Raw genomic sequence first — 9,056 nt, 5'->3', positions numbered from 1 at the left:
GTGAGGAAACTGCTTTTAATGATTGATAAATACATATTGCCACATTGTCATGGACTGTCACAGCAATAACAGTCACATGGTCTGTGACACAGTGAGCAGAGTGGCTTTGAAAAGCCCCTCAGCTCTTTTTTCACTGTGAGCCTATTTATGCATAGTAGACTTACTGTTTCTGTGTTTGGCAGCTAGAAACTGTGTTTTGTGTCTAAGAGGGTTTGAGTAAATCTGCACAGTATCAATATTGAGCTAAATTGCTCTATTTCTAGCATTTGTAAGAAAACCAACATAAGGCCATAATTATCAAAACAAATCTCGTTAGCACTAGATTGGTGGTGCTCCCAGAGAATAGTTCAATAAACTATCTGGAAAGAATGCTGGTTCTTGTATAGACACAAAAATCAAGAGAAAAAAGAAAGACTATATGTCTATTCTGGGGCACACTTGGTTGATTCATATAAACAGTATATCTGTTAAAATATACATTTTATTATTATCACTTTAAAAAGATGGGTGGAGGACAACAATATAATTATAAAATATATGTTATGGAGCAATGGCTCCAGGAGTGAAAATATATCTGTTGTCTGGTGTAGATCTCTTAATCCTGATGAATGAAGTTATTCCCCTCTCCAATGTGGGAAATGAATTATGGGAAAGAGAATGCGCACCAGGCTCTACCTCTTGCCATTTGTATTGTGCTTTATTATTAATGAAGATATTATTGTTTCAAGGAGTTTCAAGTCCTGTGTCACAGGTTTGGATAAAAATACCTGCATTACCCGGTATTCTCTGGTGGTCTCCCACCCAGGTACTAACCAGGCCCCACAGTGCTTGGCTTCCAAGATCAGAAGGGATTGGGCATACTCAGTGTGGTTTGACCGCAGGTGAGTGTATCCCACCTGATGGCACTGGGAGCCCAAAGAACTCCAAAGAAAATTCAACCAAAAATATTTTTTCAAAATAATATGTGTGCTAAATAAAGCAATTTCTAGTGTTTCTGACAATGGAACGCAGGTGAATGTATCATACCTGGTAGCACTGGGAGCCCAAAGAGCCCACACATGAGATTCAACCAAATAATCCCAAAACAATTTAGATGTTCAATAGTGCAAAGTTGTGTGTCTCTGACAATGAAATGGTACAAATACTTCAATTGTTGATAGAGAATCAGGTCTATGATTCCAACCACTTCTGCTTTTTTGTCATCTACCAAGGGATCGAATGAGAAAATGAGAGAGTGTCTACTCTGTGCAGTGTGATATCATTACCTCCTCCTCTGTTATCACAGCATGCTGAGAAGTTTGAATTGTTGGCAGTCATAAGTATATATACTATGTGCATCTCTCTGTGGTAATATTACAAATGCACCATTACTATCCTTGACATACATTAGTGTGCACCTACCCTGCTCTACCCAGTTTCTCCAAGTGCCATGCATTCTGCTGTGTCCATAATGAGTAATGATAGATGATGCTTCATTCACAGCTACAGAGACATTGCTCTGTTTAATAGGAACAGAGTCAGCCTAAGAATCCTTTGTCAACCAGTGGGCCTGATTGTACCAGCATCCGTGTGTGCATCTTTTGCCTGTCATACATCTTATATTTATGCTAATACTCCTACAGACCCTTCCAATGTTTACTTGTATGACTGTGCAAGGACTAAAACGCACACTTCAAGCATCTCCAGATGCTGCAATCATGCATGGTGCACCTTAAGATGCTACCATTAATCACACCATTGAAACTTGCACCAACCCTATGCTAGGTGCCGGTTACCATCTGAGTATGTGAGCAGTTATAGGTGTGTATGCAATCACTTCAGCGACTGACCATCTCGCTGCAGCAGAATAGGAACCTCCCAGTCACCATCCAAGAACACCTAATAAATTTCCAATACACTTCTGCATGCATGTTTCTGAAGTCACTACAGCAACTCTGTAGAAACGGGTGCAGTATGTTATGCCACCGCTTGGGACCCTGGCGCCCAGCATCCCAGCACCCCAGCAACGGGATCCCAACCGCCGGCATGCAGGCAGCGGGGTGAGTGCAAAACAGCACATTGCGGCCACGGTGGCGCTTTACACGTGCCACGCTATTTATTCTCCCTCCAGGGGTGTCGTGGACACCCCAAAAGGGAGAATAGTTGTCGGTATGCCGGCTGCCGGGATTCCGGTGTCGGTATAGTGAGTGCCGGGATCCCGACAGCCGGCAAATCAAGTGTCTCCCGTATAAACACTGTTGGGTCTCATGCATGATGTGACTTAGACACATGCGCAGCAACAACAACAAAAAAATCGATCGATTACGTTCAGTATCAACATAGTGTTCAACTCAGGCCCAATGTGTCACTACTCAAAGAATAAATTACTAATTGAGTTTTAAAAGTGAACAGTACTGTAGAAGCATGTACAATTCTAGAGGAGCACTACAACTGTTACAGTAAGGAAATTAGCAGCAAGCATCTAATTCACCTGTTCAGCTCTCAAGACATGACTAGCACAAGAGCAGTGCAGTATCAGGGAACTATGAGAAACTGTAATGCATAAAATATCAAAAGAAGAAAATAAAATAAATGTCAACTGGCATCAATCTGCAAGCAAGCAGCAGTGCCTTCCTACTGTATATCTGCATGCTATCACAATTTATTATACTGTTACTTGCACACTACTGAATTACTTTTAATGTTACTTTTAGTCAGATTTTAGATTTTTCAAACTAGTTTGCCATAGTATGGACATTTCTGATTCTTACACTATAGATCTTTGTTTTCAAAAAAGTTCTATATATACACAGTAGCTTTTTTGAAAGAATGAGTTTGGCAGCTGGAAGCTCTGAATTATCCACAGAACATTATTATATTTATTCTCTGGTTATAAAACATATGAAATTATCTGGGGGTTTTTTCTTAAACATTGTCAGAACTATCTTTCTCAGTCACAGAATTTTATTCACCACGGCTCTCATTTACTGTACTGCATGTTTCATACGCTCCTGCTGTAAAACAGTCTATTCAGAAGCAAAGTCTCGATTACTTTGTTCCAGTGTGGATTCATCCTCTGGACTGATTATGCTTGCCTTGAGACTGGGAACCATTTCTTTGGTTGCTGATACCCTTACTGTGCTCTATGTTATTTTTTTATACTGATTTTCTTTAGCTACTGCGTGATTTCATGTTCTTACGTCCTTTCAAAGCTCCAGTTGTGTTATACTGTTATTCTTGTGCTCATTCTAGATAATTATTTGCATGCAACTCTTAATTTCCGAGAAAATTCTGTTGTAATTGGTGTATGGCCCTTTATTTAGTGTTACATCGATATTATGGCTGTTTTCCGGCACCTTGTATCTAAGAATGTGTGCACTTTTTACTATTTTTTGGGAGAAGATGCCATATTTAGTCTGTGGTCGCTTGTTTTAGTTCCACAGCCATTTATATTTATATTCTTTATGGTCTATAAGCTCAGCTATCTCAATATTTGCATACTACTTTACTATTCTGCGGGTGTAACCTAGTCCACTTCGTTTATGGACATTTATTTTTATTGTCCCCGTCAATTATAAGGTATAATTATCTTGTGTTAAGGGGTTGGAGGAATGATAGCCATTTAGTGGTAGTGTAGTTAGGGATGGGGTTCTTATGGGGATCCAGGTATGCCTAGATTGGGGTTAGGTTATACAGGGTGGGGGGTTCTTCGGAGGTTTGCTTTGGGTGTCCTTATTTTATTTTGTGTATTTGTTTGGTTTATAGGTTAGGGTATATGGGGTGAGGGGCAATGTGAGTGTTTTTGTTTTGATATTCTGATGGATGTGAGTTGTTTTTATATTTTCATTTATGGTATGTCACCTCTGTTATTAATCTGGTTCTCTCATGTGTACACTTGAATGGCGCCTTCGGGTGGTGATTAAGTTATCCGTGCTTGATGTGTGCTATTCTATATGTCATTGTTTTTAATATATCCTGCTATTTTTCCATTTCTCGGTGGCTGATCTTTATTTTGTTATTCTATACCCTGTTTTCTCATGCCCTCCTGTATTATTCCTCATGTTCTATGCCTGTTAAAGGTCTGGGTGTAACTCTTTAAATATACATTAAAAAAAATTACACAATTAAAAAAAAAACAACTACTTCTAATTGTCTATCCTCTATTTCCAAATCTTTTATCAAAAATACTCATCCTCACATTTTCAGATGATTTATAATTAGTGGGAGGATAAAGCTCAGAACTTATTACAGTTTCGAAATCTGTCTGACAGACACATGCCGCTTCATGGACTTCTGAATTCTTCTCTGGATACTCATTTGTTCTTGCTGATATGTTTGTTTTGGAGGTGAAATCAATGATACTACTTCTACTACAGTTAGAGGTATATTTACTAAAGTGTTGGTTTATTAAAGTGGAGATGTTGCCCAAAGCAGCCAACCAAATTCTAGCTATTATCTTCTAGAAGGTGCTAGATAAATGATAAGAAGAATCTGATTGGTTGCTATTGGCAACATCTCCACTTCTATAAACCCACACTTTAGTAAATATATCTCTTAGAGTGAGAAGCTAGTGCTTGTGAAGTTGCAGGAGATGCATAACTGTGTTGCCCACTTACTTTAGACCTGGGTGTGTTTCTACTAGTACCATGTCAAGCAAAAAGGGGCCGTGGTCGGAGCCTTTCATGCCATTATGGGTAGTGTATGGAATGTTAGCTATTTTCCTTCCTTTGGTCAAATCACTACATTCATCATCAATTACATTCCCACTGTCACATCACCACAAGCAGATGTTTTATTTGACATTAACATTTGTCTGATTTGTAATGGCCTCAATTAAACTTTCTCATTCCCACATGAACTTATTTTCTGCTAGCAGAAGATGCTGAGATACTAGTATTAGTACTACTAATGCTAGTGATGCTTCTACTAGGATGATCATCAGTGGCATATACTCAGGCACAGTAATCACTGGAACTACAAGTACAATAAAATCTACACACACATTAGGTCTGTACCATTTGTCAGGAGAACATACAAACACCACCTATTAAATCTATCAATCAAACCTAGAAATGCAAATATACAGTGCTATCCAATGTACCTCCACTAGAACATTTATGGAACACTGAAATAAAATAAATAGATTTTAAACTTCACATAGTTTAAAATTCTAAATGTGTAATATGTAGAAAGAATCTTAGATCAGTTCTTAGCCATCGCTTATTGAGAGCATCAATATACTGTAATTGCCTCTCTAAGAGTAGTAGTGTACAAAAATGGACTTCACTAAGTGGCTGTGCAGTATAGTGACCGTGTATATAGGGGCACGCTGCATGCTGCGCTATTCTTTGCTGTTTTAGCTGTGTTGTGTCCATCTAGAGACTTCCGACTTCACTACGTAGCTATACAGTATAGTGACAGTGAGTGTATATAGGGGCACGCTGTGCTATACTCTGTTGTTTTGACTGTTCTGTGTCCAGATACTCCAGACTCAATAGTGGCTTTGCTCTGTATAGTGACTGTTTATAGAGGAATGAATAAAGTATACTGCACTGTACTCTGCTGTACATTGTGCTGTTTGGTGCTGTTTATCCTAGTATGCTTTGCTCATGTGCATCTATAAGCCCTGCGATCCACGCAGTTTGAACCGAGCTGCAAGTTGAAAAAAATAGAAATAAATATATATATATATATATATAGATAGATAGATAGATAGATATAGATAGGTAATGTAAAGAAAGCAGCAGCACTCCAGGACTGGTTTCATAAGTTTATATTTGTGTCAGACATGTAATCATTATAATTATCACCAACATTTCAGGGCTCTCACGGCCCTATTTTCAAAGTGTACATGCTGTATACTGCACTGCACTCTGCTGTACATTGTGCTGTTTATACTAGTATGCTTTGTTCATGTGCATCTATAAGCCCCGCGATCCACGCAGTTTGAACCGAGCTGCAAGTTGAAAAAAATAGAAATATATATATATATATATATATATATATAGATAGATAGATAGATAGATAGCTAATGTAAAGAAAGCAGCAGCACTCCAGGACTGGTTTCATAAGTTTATATTTGAGTCAGACATGTAATCATTATCACCAACATTTCAGGGCTCTCACGGCCCTATTTTCAAAGTGTACATGCAACACTAAAAGCAAACAAAAAAGTGAACAAGCACAGATCCTAAAACTAAATAGGTGTACATTGACCACGTTTCCCCGCTGCACGCCAGCAGATTAATACTGTAATAGCCACTCAAACATATCATAATGATGTAATGTAAGTTATGTACCATAACCATATCTATAGATTGACGAACACGTGAGGTATCCTAATTATAGAAGGGGGAATTACATAGAATCGTCATGCGTAGCTCACCTGTTAGATTAAAGACAGTGCTGTACATATTGTTGTATCGTGTGATTATCAATAGGTGGCACCTTCTTTAATTACTATATATTATATTTTCAGATGGTTATTGCAAATGACAATCACTATATGAATTAACAGTTATCTCACAAGAAAACCAATCTAAGTCAAGGAAACTAATTATGACATGCGTTATGGCTCAACGGATACACTCCATGCTATACAAAGGATCTAAAGACGAAAATTAAACCCATAATATAAGGTTTGTCATATGAAATTATTGAAATACATTCCAACTAAACTTATCGTTTAGTCCATGAGGTTGAATGGTGTTCAGACAATAAATCCAAGTTGCCTCTAATTTCAGGAGTTTTTTTTATCCCTGTCCCCACCTCTTAATAGCGGTGGTACATGATCAATAATCATGTGTTGAAGCATAGCCAGATTAAGATGCAGGGCATACTGTACCTCCCCCCCGCCCCCCCCCCCCCGGATGGAGAACACTGACGTCACTAGCTCTCCCTCTTGTGCAGTTGCAGAACCAGCCTGCCAGAATGTGAGCAGGACAGTATGTAATGCAGGCAGGGACACAGGAGTATCAGGATTCATGAGATATTAATGTAGCTTCCTGACCAGAGGAGAGATAGGAGGTGGGGAGGAGGGGGGGAAGGGAGAGCTTGAAGTGACTCAGGGATTCCAGCTTCTCCTTCTCACCTGGGTGCCAGGTCCTTTCTAACCTGTTATCTAATGAGAACATTCAGGTCTAGAAGAGAAACACATATAGAGAGTCCTCCTGAGTCCTGTTCCAGTCTGTAGGTAGTACAGAGGCTGCGGCTATTGCATTTTTGCAAGATCAATTATTGATTTTATTTTTCTATGTGTATTTTAAGATTGTTTTAAGTTGTCTTTGTTCTACTACAGGAAAACTTTATAAAATAGTTGTCTCTCAATTAGGTGGCACTATAAACAGTACACAGGCATTATTATACTATTAGTTTAAATACACAATTGGTTTATATTTATTAGACACAATCCATACCTCCCAACATGACCCATTCCAGGAGGAACAAAGTACTCTCTACCTGGACTTCCCTCTTAAATTATGATTGTAATCACCTGTGTTGAAACATCTTTCTTATCAAAGAAATAGTTCAACACAAGTGAATGTTATGATTCCAGTACTCCTGACCGGAGGAGATCTTATGACAATGGCCAGAGTACTGGAAGGGAATGCTGGTTATGGGAGCAGGAAAGACTAGTTGCCCCTGGCGCCCTAACTCTATTGTCTCACCCGTGCTATCGGAAATCCCTTGCGAGACTATGGTTTCTTGAGCCCCTGGCAGCCACGTTTGAAAGGCGGATTATGTCTGCCCAACTCCGGTGCCCCACGGTCTTAGTGAGAGACAAAGGGAAATCCGAGGCAGGATGATGACAAGAGGACCTCTGACTACAACAGGCCAAGGGCAACAAGCTAACTAACCAAACTTGAAGTATGCGCGGAAAAACCGCCAGATAAAAGGACAACCAAAATCCACTAGTCCATTACTCCTACCCAGCACCGCTGGATACCAGAGTGGATCTGTGGGAGCGGAATCCTCCGCAAAAGCTCCGAAACACAAATAATAAATAATAAGTAATAAAGCGGCCAAGCCGCAACACACGGCTACGCCGCGACTCACGAACACCACTGGATGTTTAACGGTGCTCAGTCAGGACTCTAGGAACAGATGACGACTTCCGAGTGCAGGACAACTGAGGACAGGAACGACCGGATACAGCAGGACTGGAAACACTCTCAGCAAACAGATACAGCATGCAGGAAGCTATTACCGGCGTCTGTGTGAGGCACTGCAAGAGCATATAAACCGAAGCCCTCCAATCAACTGCTGCCAGTGCTGATTGCATGAATGCCGTGCAGCTGCCTTGCTGCACGGCCAGGAAACAGGTGCCCTTACTAATTTAAATGGACCCAGCAACGGGGAACGCGGTCCGCCAGTGGCGTCCCCGTTGCTAGGGTCCGTGCGGCTCCGTGCGCCCGGCGTCTATCGTTGCCAGGGAGCCGGCGGCTGTACGCGCACGGCGTCCCTGGTTGCTAGGCACCGGGCCGCACCGACGAGCGGACCCCGGCGCCTAACAGTGACACCTATCATGTATTAAGAGGGAAGTCAAGTTAGAGAGCATTTTCTCCCTCCGGGAAAGGGACATATTGGGAGGTATGCACAATTTCATATACCCCCTTCCTTCTCCTGGGCCCCCTGTTTTAAGTGCCCCAGGCCCCCTAAAGGCTTAATCCTGCACTGTGTTGAAGCAAGGGTAACGTATGAGTTGCTTCCAAAAAATGTCTCTCCACTGGCTGATCAAATTTTTTATTGCGCAATGCCTGTTTAATTGCTGAACTGTGGATGGCCATACGTTCCCAGACTGTTCTACTCATTTTCCTCACATAATATTTATTACATGGGCAGATAATCACATACACAATATAAGATGATTGACAGGTCAGGATATGTCTGATCTAAAATACTTTATCATTGTGTGGATGTTTGAAATTCTTCTCGGTAAGCATATATTGACATGTAGTGCACTTAATGCTCTTGTAGCACCTAGGTGATCTGCCCAAAAAGTTAGAATGAGATGTAGCCAGTGCATCAAAACCCGTGATATCCGTTTGGACCACAACATCCCTGATGTTGCGTCCGCT

General features: G+C 40.6%; 1 pseudogene; it reads right to left on the bottom strand.

The window, feature by feature from the left end:
* Positions 1-764: 764 nt before the first annotated feature.
* Positions 765-883, bottom strand: LOC134895174 (5S ribosomal RNA; annotated as a pseudogene).
* Between the last annotated feature and the right edge of the window lie 8,173 nt (positions 884-9,056).

This window comes from Pseudophryne corroboree, chromosome 3, assembly GCF_028390025.1.
Source record: "Pseudophryne corroboree isolate aPseCor3 chromosome 3, aPseCor3.hap2, whole genome shotgun sequence".
Taxonomy (NCBI): Eukaryota; Metazoa; Chordata; class Amphibia; order Anura; family Myobatrachidae; genus Pseudophryne; species Pseudophryne corroboree.
This window is presented reverse-complemented; position numbering and strand designations above follow the sequence as displayed.